The sequence below is a fragment of the Arabidopsis thaliana genome, chromosome 4 (assembly GCF_000001735.4).
Source record: "Arabidopsis thaliana chromosome 4, partial sequence".
NCBI lineage: Eukaryota > Viridiplantae > Streptophyta > Magnoliopsida > Brassicales > Brassicaceae > Arabidopsis > Arabidopsis thaliana.
This window is the reverse complement of record NC_003075.7, coordinates 11,358,607-11,373,070: the sequence shown is the minus strand read 5'-3', so window position 1 is coordinate 11,373,070 and position 14,464 is coordinate 11,358,607. Positions and strand designations below refer to the sequence as shown.

General features: G+C 31.3%; 2 non-coding genes and 1 pseudogene across 3 annotated transcripts; 1 reads left to right on the top strand and 2 right to left on the bottom strand.

Moving 5' to 3' along the window:
- Nucleotides 1–2,745: 2,745 nt before the first annotated feature.
- Nucleotides 2,746–2,808, bottom strand: MIR1887. The gene has a single exon (NR_142075.1). It is a non-coding gene; the product is annotated as a microRNA ath-MIR1887 precursor (primary transcript).
- Nucleotides 2,809–4,196: 1,388 nt separating this feature from the next.
- MIR4239 lies at nt 4,197–4,319 on the bottom strand. Its single transcript, NR_142074.1, has one exon. It is a non-coding gene; the product is annotated as a microRNA ath-MIR4239 precursor (primary transcript).
- Nucleotides 4,320–4,923: 604 nt separating this feature from the next.
- Nucleotides 4,924–8,966, top strand: AT4G21360 (annotated as a pseudogene; the record flags this gene model as incomplete). The annotated part of the gene is made up of 1 exon: nt 4,924–8,966.
- Between the last annotated feature and the right edge of the window lie 5,498 nt (nt 8,967–14,464).

The window sequence follows — 14,464 nt, the reverse complement described above, 5'->3', positions numbered from 1 at the left end:
CTAAATATTATCTACTTAGGGTTTAGTATCATTCATGTGCAGTGTTAGTGGACTCGTGACTAAAGAAAAAACCACTCCTAGATGTGGTTATCGAGGAACCTTCACCAAATCCCGCCTCCACCGCTGGTGGAGCTTTGCCTTGCCGGCGTTGGCAAAACAATTTTTTCTATTCAATTTTCTTGCAATCTCTCTCGAACTATTTGTAACCTTTATTTCCGTTTAATGTTCTTCTTTCAAATTTGTTTTTCTCTCGAACCTTTCCTCTTCACACCTACCTTCTACCATACCTTCACACCTACCTTCTAACATTCAGATTTAAAATCTTTTAAAAACTCTTGTAAATTTTTTTAAAATCTTTTGTAAAGATTCTCAAGAGTTTTAAAATAGTTCAAAAAAAGTTAAAAATATTTTAAAATACTTACATTTTTTTTCTTAAGAGAAAAAAAATGATTGTAAAGACTTTATAAGAGTTTTAAAAGATTTTAAAACGATTTCAAAGGTTTAAAAATCCTTGTAAATCCTTTTAAAACTCTTAAAAAACTCTTGTAAATCTTGTTAAACTATTGTAAAAAAAATTTAAATGATTTACAAACGTTTAAATAGGGGTTTTACAGTATTTACCTATGTTTTACAAAGGTTTACAATGGATTTTAAAAGAATTTTAAAGGGTTTTAAAAGATTTACAAGGGATTTTTAAAGGGTTTTACAAGATTTACAAGAGATTTTTAAAGGGTTTTAAAAACTTTACAAGGGATTTTTAAAGGTTTTAAAAGATTTACAAAAGATTTTTAAAGGGCTTTCAAAGATTTACAAGAGCTTTAAAAGATTTACAAGGGTTTTTAAAAGATTTTTAAAGGGTTTAAAAAGGTTTTAAAAGATTTCCAAGAGTTTTTAAAAGATTTTTAAAGAATTTACAAGAAGATCCTTTAAAACTCTTGTAAATCTTTTTAAAACCTTTCGTAAAGGTTCACAAGAATTTTAAAATGGTTCAAAAATTATTAAAGGGTTCACAAGAGTTTTTAAAAGATTTTTAAATGATTTACAAGGGTTTTAAAGGATTTGCAATAGTTTTTAAAAGATTTTAAAAGGTTTACAAGAGTTTTAAAATCCTTTAAAAACTCTTGTAAATTTTTTAAAAACCTTTTGTAAAGGTTCACAAGAGTTTTAAAATGGTTCAAAAAGAGTTATAAATGTTTTAAAATATTTTAAAAAAATTTTCTTTGAATTAAAAAATGATCGTAAAGACTTTATAAGAGTTTTAAAAAGATTTTAAAAGGATTTCAAAGGTTTAAAAATCCTTGTAAATCCATTTAAAACTTTTTAAAAATTCTTGTAAATATTGTAAAACTAGTGTAAAAGGTTTTAAAATGATTTACAAAGGTTTAAAAAGGGGTTTTAAAGTATTAACATATGTTTTTAAAGACTTTATAAAGATTTTAAGAGGTTTTAAAATGATTTATTAGGGTTTTTAACAACTATCAAAGCTTTTAGAAAATTTTACAAGGTTCTTTTAAATAATTTTTAAAAAACTTTACAAGGATTTTGTTACGGGAAAAATTTTTGGCGGGAAAAAAGTTTGGTGGAAATTTTTTTTTTGCGAGAAAATTTCAGTATCCAATTATATGTTATTATTAAATGAGGGTAATTTGGTTATTCTGTTGAGAGGAAAGAGTATCTTTAAAAATGGACAACATAAAAGGGTATTGTTGTTAAAAGGTAGAAAAAATGGTAGTTTTGCAAATCTCTCACTATATAAAAGCTCTTAGATAAAAATATTTTTTGAATATTTATTAAATTTTTGGGTTGCCATTTACCATAAAAGTTTGTTCAATTTCTTATCTACATATGTTCCTATTTTTGTTCATACTTTTGTCATTTTCCTTTCTTTTTTGTTCTTTTTTCATTCATTCTTTTTTCTATACCTATTGTTCTTTTTAATTATCGTTACTAATCGGAGCAAAAAAATAATTTTTGTTACATTAAACCTCATAGTTATTTGTTTGTTTTATTTACAATATCAATAATCTTCTAAATGTAATTATTTAAATTTATATGAATTTCTATTTTAGTAAATTTTTAAAAGTGGAAAATTAATAATTATGAGTTGGATTTGGTTAAAAATTTTCTTAGATCTCATAAGTTGGCTAATAAATAATGAGTATGTCATTATTGAAATCTTCAATAGTGATATATGAAAGGCCTAACGATGATTTTAGAACTTAAGAATCATTTAATGAGAATTAAAATCAAAACAAAATTACAGGGAAAAAAAAACAAAATAATGAAGAAAACGAGAAAAAAAAACTTAGGAAAAATCTATGTAAACTTTGTATAATAGATTTGTGTGTGTGGTAGTGATAGGATTTGCAAAGACTTTTTATGACCTATGATGTAAATATGATCACATTAATTACTATCCCTTATTATTAAAACAAAACTTCTATATACGTACCGGAATAATCATCCAAAATACTTGGCTCTCTACTCGTAAGTCGTAACACTATTTTTTATGATTAGTAACAATTGATGTTTTATACTTTTTACGGTTAACCAATCAAAACCAAAAGAACTATTTGATATTCATAATTCTTTTTCAGTTTTGGTTGGTTTGGTTATACGCAATATTTAAAACCACCGGTTGGTACTAATCGTAAAAAACTGTATTACGAAAACACAACTAACGAGTAACGAAAAAAGAACCAACGGATCTTATGACTTTTGTGTAAATTAAAATATAAAATGATCTTGTTCTCTTAGACTCTACTTAGTACGAGAACACCTCATACTAAGAACAATCTAAGTGAACAAGTTACTTTTAATTAAGGTACAATTAATCATCTATTTATATATAAAAAACTTAATCTTAACATTGTTATATACCCATAACGTTTGACATTACGTAATGAAACGTCACAAAACGATTAGTGCATGTTCATGTAAGCTATAACTTGTTACAAAAAAAAAAAAAATTGTAAGCTATAACTAAACCCCTATAACTCGTGAACAGAGAAACACAAAAAAAGTGTGTATGTGTTCAAGGGCGGACCGACTTTACAAATATTAGTTACGTTATACAGCCCACAAAACAATTTTGTCTTTTTCTCTTAAGTGTTTCGGTTTTATATATAACACAAGTTTCGCAAGCTATTACAACAGTGGAAAACTCCATTTCTAGAACTCGACAACCTAATTAGTATTACAATATTGGATTATCTAACGACGATTGATAATCCTCTTTTCATATACTTAAAAGTTAACATCTTCGTCGTAATCTTTAAGTTCTTTTTCACATTTAGAACTACAATCTTGGCTGCTTTCATTAGAACTGGTATCCATTACTCGAAAAAAACAGATCAAAATAATAAGAAACTAATAGAAGAGGAAAACCAACATAAAATTTTAAAAAAAAAACAGAATACTAAAAGCAGTACCGGCCCAAATGTATGGGCTGCATAAACCAAGCCAGATAATTGATGTTCCAATAAAAAAAAAAAATTGTTTGAAAAGAATGCATATAGTGGGTTTGAACCAATGACTTGTTAATAGAGAGAATCTTTTTGCCTTACATGAATGATGCCTAACTACATAAGACCTGACCAGAAAATCCTAAATTGACAATGATTATGGAACTTTTTTTTTTACTAATTAATTCTTTTTTTTTTTTTGAATGAATGTTAAATTATATTCACCAAAAAAACCGTTTGATACATCAAGTGCAACAGTTCAAAAAGAATAAAAAAAAGTTCTCTACATGACAAAGATTAGCTTCTAGTGGAGAACCAAAAACAGAGGAGATTCTCATATTTTTGATTTCCGAGTTGCCGAGAAGGGTGATTCTGTTTCGAATTATTTTGTCGATGGTTTTCTCCAATTGGTGGACTGTGCTTGAATTTTCTCCATGCCGACGATTGTTTCGCTCTCTCCAAATTGTGTGAATGGTGGTTTGAAGAGCATACCGCAAGAGAAACAGAGGATGCGGCTCAAGTGATGTTCCCGCGATGAGCGAGGTAAGTTGGTCCCAGTTTGATGTGTACTGCTCGCCCATGAAGCCTTTCGCTATACGTTCCCAGATTTGATTGGCGTAGTGACAATGGAAGAAGAGGTGAGCTCTTGTTTCTAGTGGGTCTTGACAGAAAACGCAAGTAGAGTCGGCTTGGCCGTTCCACTTATAATTCTTATTTCATTCCATTACTACTAAAGTTTATATGCACACCTTGTTTTCGTTATCGCCGTATGCTCCAGTGAAGAGTTTCACATCCATGCACAAAAAGTTTCAAAGGAGCATGCGAAAATAACAAAGACAAAATGTGCAAACAAGACTTTAATAGGAATGGATCCTTTTTTGTGGGAGAATTGCTTTTATTTGTTTTGTTTGATTAGGTTGTGATAACGGTTTAACCTTTATATAATTGACACATGTTGTGGTATTTGGTTCTGATTCAACTTTGCATTCGGTTTAATGCTTGGTTATTGAGAATTGAAGACCGGTTTACAGAAGACGATTGAATCACATTGGAAGCTGGTTAAATGGAATACTCTTTTCGCGAGAGAGGGTTTCATTAAGTTGACTCTATATAAAGTCTTCTTCTTCTTCTTCTTCTTTGTATTCATTTCGAAAGTGAGAGTTTGTTATTCTGTTGTAACAGAAAGCTGAGAGACTCCATTGTTGTGAGCTCGAGCTTGAGACTTGTTCATCTCTTGTTGTTAGTGAATTGCCGAATTGATTCGGCCCCAAACGTAGACGTGATCACATCGATCCGTTGAACTGGGTAACAAATCACGCGTGTGCTCTGTTTTCTTTCTCTTTGTTGTGATTCAAGTTCTTGAGAGTACAAACGAGTGATTGAGAGTTGTGAGAGAATCGTTTAATCAAAGTTCGGAGTTGTAACAGATTGGTATCAGAGCCAGGTTATTGGCAAAACTCCATCGATGGCGATGTCAACGAAGGTGGAGATCAAGACCTTTAATGGCGATCGCGACTTCTCTCTGTGGAAGATAAGAATCGAAGCTCAGCTTGGTGTTCTTGGATTAAAGCCTGCTTTATCGGATTTCACTTTAACCAAGACGATTCTTGTGGTAAAGAGCGAGAAGAAAGAATCAGAATCTGAAGACGATGAAACAGATTCAAAGAAAACTGAAGAAGTTCCAGATCCGATTAAGTTTGAGCAGTCAGATCAAGCGAAGAACTTCATCATAAATCACATCACTGATACAGTTCTTCTTAAAGTTCAACACTGTGTTACTGCTGCAGAACTTTGGGCAACATTGAACAAGTTGTTCATGGAAACATCGTTGCCTAATCGGATCTACACTCAACTAAGGCTTTACTCATTCAAGATGGTTGATAATTTGAGTATTGATCAAAACACTGATGAATTCTTGAGGATTGTTGCAGAATTAGGTAGCCTGCAGATTCAAGTAGGCGAAGAAGTTCAAGCAATCCTGATTCTTAACTCGTTGCCTCCAAGCTATATTCAATTGAAGCATACTCTGAAGTATGGCAACAAGACTCTCTCAGTTCAAGACGTGGTGTCATCTGCAAAGTCACTTGAACGTGAACTGTCTGAGCAAAAGGAAACAATTAGAGCACCCGCATCAACGGCACTCTACACTGCTGAAAGAGGCAGACCTCAGACCAAGAACACTCAGGGTCAAGGTAAGGGACGTGGCAGGTCAAACTCTAAGAGTCGTCTAACTTGCTGGTTTTGCAAGAAAGAAGGACATGTCAAGAAAGATTGCTATGCTGGAAAGAGAAAGCTTGAGAATGAAGGACAAGGAAAAGCAGGTGTGATTACAGAAAAGTTGGTATACTCAGAAGCTTTGAGTATGTATGATCAGGAAGCAAAGGACAAATGGGTGATAGATTCCGGGTGTACATATCACATGACATCTAGAATGGATTGGTTTTCTGAGTTTAATGAAAATGAGACTACTATGATCTTGCTTGGTGATGATCACACAGTTGAGTCAAAGGGAAGTGGCACTGTGAAAGTCAATACTCATGGTGGATCCATCAGGGTATTGAAGAATGTCAGGTTTGTACCGAATCTAAGAAGAAATCTAATCTCCACTGGTACTCTTGACAAGCTTGGTTACAAGCATGAAGGTGGAGATGGTAAAGTCAGATTTTACAAGGAAAACAAGACTGCTTTGTGTGGGAACTTAGTGAATGGCTTGTATGTCTTGGATGGACACACTGTGGTTAATGAAAACTGTAATGTTGAAGGATCAAATGAGAAGACTGAGTTGTGGCATTGCAGGCTTGGACACATGAGTTTAAATAACATGAAGATCTTAGCAGAGAAAGGTCTGCTTGAAAAGAAAGACATTAAGGAGTTAAGCTTCTGTGAGAACTGTGTTATGGGAAAATCTAAGAAGCTGAGTTTTAATGTTGGAAAGCACATCACAGATGAGGTTTTAGGATACATTCATGCTGACTTATGGGGTTGACCAAATGTTACTCCATCACTATCAGGAAAACAGTATTTTCTCTCCATCATAGATGATAAATCCAGAAAAGTTTGGCTTATGTTCCTGAAAACAAAGGATGAGACATTTGAAAGGTTCTGTGAATGGAAAGAGCTTGTTGAGAATCAAGTAAACAAGAAGGTTAAGATACTGCGAACTGATAATGGTCTTGAGTTCTGCAATCTCAAGTTCGATGAGTTTTGCAAGCAGAATGGAATTGAGAGGCATAGAACGTGTACCTACACTCCTCAACAAAATGGTGTTGCTAAAAGAATGAATAGAACCTTAATGGAAAAGGTAAGGTGCTTGTTGAATGAGTCAGGTCTTGAAGAAGTTTTCTGGGCTGAAGCAGCTGCTACTGCAGCCTACTTGGTGAATAGATCACCTGCATCTGCTGTAGATCACAATGTCCCTGAGGAATTGTGGCTCGACAAGAAGCCAGGATACAAACATCTGAGAAGATTCGGGTGCATAGCATATGTACATTTGGATCAAGGAAAACTAAAACCGCGGGCACTAAAAGGTGTTTTCTTGGGATATCCACAAGGTACTAAAGGGTACAAGGTGTGGCTATTGGATGAAGAGAAGTGTGTCATTAGTCGGAACATAGTGTTTAATGAAAATCAGGTGTACAAGGATATAAGGGAGAGCAGTGAACAGTCTGTGAAAGACATCAGTGACTTAGAAGGTTACAATGAGTTTCAGGTTTCAGTTAAAGAACATGGAGAGTGTTCTAAAACAGGTGGAGTTACCATAGAAGAAATTGACCAAGAGTCTGATTCAGAGAACTCAGTAACTCAAGAACCACTCATTGCAAGTATTGATCTCAGTAACTATCAGTCAGCTAGAGACAGAGAAAGAAGAGCACCAAACCCACCTCAGAAGTTGGCCGACTATACCCATTTTGCTTTGGCATTGGTTATGGCTGAAGAAATTGAGTCAGAAGAACCGCAGTGCTATCATGATGCAAAGAAAGACAAACATTGGATTAAATGGAATGGAGGAATGAAAGAAGAAATTGATTCATTACTCAAGAATGGAACATGGGATATAGTTGAATGGCCTAAAGAGCAGAAAGTGATTAGCTGCAGGTGGTTGTTTAAACTGAAGCCAGGTATTCCAGGAGTTGAAGCTCAGAGGTATAAGGCTCGGTTAGTAGCCAGAGGGTTTACACAACAGAAAGGAATTGACTATGAGGAGGTGTTTGCTCCAGTAGTCAAGCACATTTCAATCAGGATTCTCATGTCAGCTGTTGTGAAAGATGATATGGAGCTGGAACAGATGGATGTTAAAACAACATTTCTGCATGGAGAGCTTGACCAAGTGCTTTACATGGAACAACCTGAAGGATTCGAAGTAAATCCAGAGAAAGATCAGGTATGTTTACTAAAGAAATCTCTATATGGCTTGAAACAGGCACCAAGGCAGTGGAACAAGAAGTTTCATGCTTTCATGTTGAGTCTGCAGTTTGCTCGAAGTGAACATGATTCATGCGTTTATGTGAAAGAAGTTAACCCTGGTGAGTTTGTTTATCTTCTACTGTATGTGGATGATATGTTGTTAGCTGCTAAGAGTAAGTCAGAAATTAGCAAGCTTAAGGAAGCTCTCAGTCTTAAATTTGAAATGAAAGATATGGGAGCAGCTAGCAGAATACTTGGAATTGATATTATCAGAAACAGGAAAGAGGGTACTCTGCGCTTATCTCAAACGAGATATGTTGACAAGGTAATACAAAGATTTAGAATGGCAGATGCTAAGGTAGTGAGTACTCCAATGGGAGCTCACTTCAAGTTAACATCACTCATTGATGAGATTGGAAGTGTGGATCCTGAAGTGGTTCCATATTCAAGTGCAGTGGGTAGTGTGATGTATGCCATGATTGGAACTATACCGGATGTTGCTTATGCCATGGGTTTAGTAAGCAGGTTCATGAGTCGACCTGGTGAGATGCACTGGGAAGCAGTAAAGTGGTTACTAAGGTACTTAAAGGGCTCAAGAGACTTGTGGTGTTCACTAAAGGAGCTAATCTCGAAGTACAAGGGTATTGTGACTCTGATCATGCAGCAGACCTAGACAAAAGAAGGTCAATCAGTGGATATGTTTTCACAGTTGGTGGTAACACTGTGAGCTGGAAATCAAGTTTACAGCATGTTGTAGCTTTGTCTTCTACACAGGCTGAGTTTATTGCCCTTACGGAAGCTGTAAAGGAAGCAATTTGGATTAGAGGGTTACTAGAAGACATGGGATTGCAGCCAAAACCTGCAACCGTGTGGTGTGACTCGCAGTCAGCTATTTGTTTGTCAAAGAACAATGCCTTCCATGATAGAACGAAGCATGTGGAAGTCAAGTTCTACTTCATCAGAGACATCATAGAAGCTGGTGAGGTAAAGGTCAGGAAAATTCACACTTCTGTGAATCCTGCAGATATGCTCACAAAGTGCATACCAGTAAAGAAGTTTGAGGAAGCTTTGGATGTTCTAAAGCTACAAAGGTAAGACTCTTAAGTCTTGTTTCCGAAGGTTAAATTCATGAAGTGCAGTTCACTAGGAGATGATGAAAAGTAGAATCAAGGTGGAGTGTTGTGGTATTTGGTTCTGATTCAACTTTGCATTCGGTTTAATGCTTGGTTATTGAGAATTGAAGACCGGTTTACAGAAGACGATTGAATCACATTGGAAGCTGGTTAAATGGAATACTCTTTTCGCGAGAGAGGGTTTCATTAAGTTGACTCTATATAAAGTCTTCTTCTTCTTCTTCTTTGTATTCATTTCGAAAGTGAGAGTTTGTTATTCTGTTGTAACAGAAAGCTGAGAGACTCCATTGTTGTGAGCTCGAGCTTGAGACTTGTTCATCTCTTGTTGTTAGTGAATTGCCGAATTGATTCGGCCCCAAACGTAGACGTGATCACATCGATCCGTTGAACTGGGTAACAAATCACGCGTGTGCTCTGTTTTCTTTCTCTTTGTTGTGATTCAAGTTCTTGAGAGTACAAACGAGTGATTGAGAGTTGTGAGAGAATCGTTTAATCGAAGTTCGGAGTTGTAACAACACAGCTTATCTTCGTTTCAACTTCTCATATCTAATCAATCACAGTGACAAAGGTAGTTTCTTTTCGTATCATCGTCCTCCAACCATGTCAAATGGGTTGTTCAGATCTAAATGGGTAAATAAAGTAAATCCTAATTTGCTGAAAGGAATAAATTTTCTCCCAAATTTAAAAAAATCCTAATTTTTATAGTTTTTTGGATGGTCTATGTTCAGATGAGTTCAACCTATTTGTGTTTGGATTAAATTGGATTTTAGTATATATAGGCTTTTGATTTTAGGCATGATCATAATCAGACCATCATAATTTATATTGGTTTAACCCGTAATTATCACACCCATTTGACTACCATAAACGTATACTTTATATCTGTTTTCACCACATGATCCATTATAAAGGTATTTCTATGAAACCACTTTCTGGATCATGCGAAGGAAACCGATACAAGTTCAGTATAGAGCAATCAGATAAAATATGGATATGACCAGAGCCGTGCAACAATGAAAGAAAAAAAAAAGCCGTTGCTTGGGGCATGCAATTTTGAAAACAAATTATGGGACATATATTTATTAGTGATATGTAGTTTATCCTTAGCTAAAATATATAAATTAACTAGATTTTAACCCGCGGTATATCGCGGGACGATTTATTTTTAAAAGTAATATATATTAAAACTTGCAAATTATATTTTTACAAAATATTTATATTTTACAGTTTATAATTGTTATTAAGTAACGCTATACCACGAATTCATGAGACAATTGTTAAAAAAAACTGAAGTTTTGACCCCTATTAAAACAACATATTAATAATATTTTAAAATTTTATAAATATTGATTCAAATACATCCACCATATAACCCAATTCCAAAATAAAACACGTTCTGTAATTTCTTTACCCGTCCCATGATTTTTTTTTTAAGTAGTAATTTTAAAAATTTAAGAATTATTTTTTATATATAAAAGTTTTGCAAATTGTATCATTCTCTAATACATTTATATTTTATAGTTTAATTTTATATATAGTAATATTATACATACAACATAACATTTTTTGTTTTATATAATTTTTTCTAAATTAGGATGATTTGATATGTTTAATATTAGTGGTCTTAAAAAATAATAAATTAAAGATTTAACCCATATTGAAACGGTGGATTAATTATATTTTACTTTTTTATTAATGTTGATTCAAAAACATGTCCCTCCAAATCCGTCTTGCCAAAAAGTCATTTATTTTATTAATATTAGTTTTATTAATGATATGACTCTGAATTATAATCTAAATATTTTAGCTAATAACATAGGAGTGCACCATATTTATTTAATAGGGGAATGTACCATATGACCCGAATGCATTTTTATCCAAATCCACCAAAAAAGTCTTGCAAAAATACTATAGAGATAAGAAACGATAGTCGGTTTTGATAGATATAAGATTAGCAAATATATTAGTTAGCTTAAATTAGTTAAAGAATACAAATTAAAAAGGTATATTACACTTTATTCAAATATAGTATCATAACTTATATAACACAGAGATTTGATAATTTTTTAATTGTTGAATACTTTTTTTTGTGCTAATTTTTATGTGATTATAATTTTAATTGATTTCATATATAAAATATTAAATTGACTTATTTGTTTATAATTTGGTAACATATAAATATTTGAATATTCAGTATATTTTGCTTCAGTTTAGGAAATCTTTGATGACCCGTCTTTAGTTCCAATAAGCCCTATAATCTAGAGATTAATCTGCAGTATACCGCAGGTAGGCTTATATTTTAGTTAAACTAAAAACTTTTATTATAAAGATGATTTAAAAATATATGATATTATTTTATTTGATTTTAAATGTATAGTAAACTGTGAGTTGTATATGTTTTGTTGATATTATCTATATTGTTTAGTGTTTAAGATTATACACTTGTAGTTTGATTGTTAATTTAAGAGTTTCACATGTAGCATACCATCTTGTATTAATATCGATCTAAACCCGTCAATTCTAAGATTTTCCAGCTTGTATTAAAAATTGAATCACATCTAATATGTTATTAACTATTGTAGTATATAATATTATAAATTTTCAATATAATATGTATGAAATTGAATATAAATATTTCAAATTTATGTCCCGTTACTCAGTAGAAAGTTTTCTTAAATCTATTTTTCACCCGTTATTATATTATTTCATGTATTGAACAGTTTATATTCGTTTTTAAAAATTCAAATTATGGCATATGCGAAAAAACTCTAATTATTTTTTTATAATGATGATATTATTTTTCCGTAAAAATAGAATCATATAAAGATGAGAAGTGAAATATAATAATTAATAAAAAAATTAATATGATAATTTAGATACCAAATATAATTTATTGATTTTAATTGGTTACTTTTTTGGAAATTAATAATGTATTTCGTTTTTCTAATTAAATTAAATTAATTAAAATTTAGATATCAAATCTTATATGTTGATTTTGATTGGCTATTATTTTTGGAAATTAATAATGTATTTCATTTTTTAATTAATTTAATTAATTAAATTAGTATTTGACTTTTTAATCCTTAAAGAGATAAATTAATTTACTCTTTAAAATTTTATTTCTAATGGCATACCTATGTAATTACTTACAAAAATTAAGGTTACATTTAAAATGTACTTCCCAAATAATATAGTAGGATATGAGTGTTATAAACAGTGAAACTTAAAATGAAAAGAAATCTTAGAAAAATATGGACTTCTACAATTTAATTTTACAACAGAGGTTCTAATTTATTAATTAATTAAATAAGTAGACATATACATCAACTAGGGTTAAAAAAAGATTTGTTGGCTTTCGCTTTCGTTTACATCTTCCGTCGTCCGTCGAGCTTTTGTCTTTGGTCAAGTTTTTGATTCTAAGGTTTTTGATACTATGAGAAATATTTTATCTAAACGTTATTTCACCAAATTATTTCTATTAAAATCAAATTAGTGATGTTTCATCCAATTCTTTTTCAAATTAAAATTGCAAGTAATTATTGTAAGTTTATTTTTTCTACTACATAAAAATGCCAACAAAAAAATCATTTTTCTGAAATTGACAATATAAAATAAAAAGAAAGAGACCTAAAAGACGAACCAGCAAAATCTTAACAAAATGAGTTATTCAGGTACTTCAAAAATTGAAAATTTTGATGAATATGTGGAAAATAAAGATAAAAACATGACAATAATGTCGGAAATGGTGAAGTGGTTGAGAATATTAATGAGTGTCAAAGTAAAGAAGCGGTTATTGAACGAAGAAGATGATGTTTGTTTTTTGTTGACTTAAAAAATAAAATTGAGGCACTTTAGTTTTAGTCGCTTCCGATACTCGCTAACGTTCGCCCGGCTCTGGATATGACAACCAAAAATAAAGAGTTGTCAATAAACGGCTTTAAATTTTAAAAGAAAAAATGCATATGTAATAACCTATTGTCTAAAAATAATTATCTGTTTCGAATGTATACAATTAAATCGTACAAGTACTAATTTAATCCTACATGTTATTGTAAAGAAATTAAGGCTGGTATAACTACTTAACGATGAATATGTGTGTAGAACACAAATAAACCCTTAATTCATATAACTTTCTTCATTTTCGAAAATTTACACTTCAAGGATTATTTAAAAAAAAAACTTACACCTGAAAAAAAAAATATTGTTTCCAGCGCCATTAAAGTTTTAAATGCATACTTTTTCCCCATTGTTACCACATGCTCCATTGAAGAGGTTCATGATAATCCATGCAATTTTTCATAGGAGCATGTGGAAATTAATAACGGAAACAAAGAATGCAAACAAGACCTTTAATTAAAAGAAAGATATATTTTATGTTATTATAATAATAGGACTCGAAGGGTTTTCTTGGGGTTATTATTTTATGTTTTGATAAAAAAAAATGATATATTATTCTCGTTCGTATAGTACGGTTTAACCTTTAAATCTGTAGTTACGCATAAATAATACACCTAGAATATTTACGTAACATCAAGCAGATATGTTGCTCAATGCTCACAATAAACAATTGCCAAAAATAGTAAGAAAATTATCAAAGTCTACACTAAAAGGCAAAATATATTACTAAGCTTATATAAAATAGTGAATTAGATAAATTCGATGGGATCGGAGATCATAAAATACCCCAAAGAGAAGAAATACATTGAGGTAAAAATGTTTTTTTTTTTTTATGTGAGACATAGTTGAGTTATTGGAAAACATATAACAGATAATTTTAGTTTATTTCGAAAATAAATTTTAGATCGAAACAATTATTCTTTATGAGACATGCCAACACCGTAAAATTAAAAACAAAATAAATTAAAAGAAATTAGCTTCTGGTAAAATTAAAAACAACTTTACATGTGAATATTGATGTTTCAACCTCATTTCCGTTTTCTATTAAAAAGTTCTTCTACGAACCCAATTTTTGGAGCATGCGGAATTGCGGATGAAACAAAAAGCAAGAAGTGCATATATAAAAGCTTTAATAAGAATGACAATTCTCATTTTAAATTTCTATTTCGAGGTTTATACTTTTTTGTGAATTTTTCAAATAAAAATTCAAAAAACATATTTTCAGAAAATTAGTTGTCTATTTGACTATTTGTATACAGTATACAAGTAAATCGTAAAATTCTATAAGGGGAAAAAAATAAACTGTACAATTTATTTTAGTTTTTATTATTATTGATTTTTGTTTAAGAAGATACTTACACGGTTAAAATATATATAGGTACATTCACACACATATACAGTATATGTAATTTATATATCCAAAATATTCGAATCAGATACAGATAAGGATGACATGTTGATTAGTAGTATTTTAAATTTCCATACGTGGTCGATAACTCGATATCCTACCTATTTTCGAAATTTTTGTACAACAATATACTTTAATCTGCCAGAATTTTTTAACCT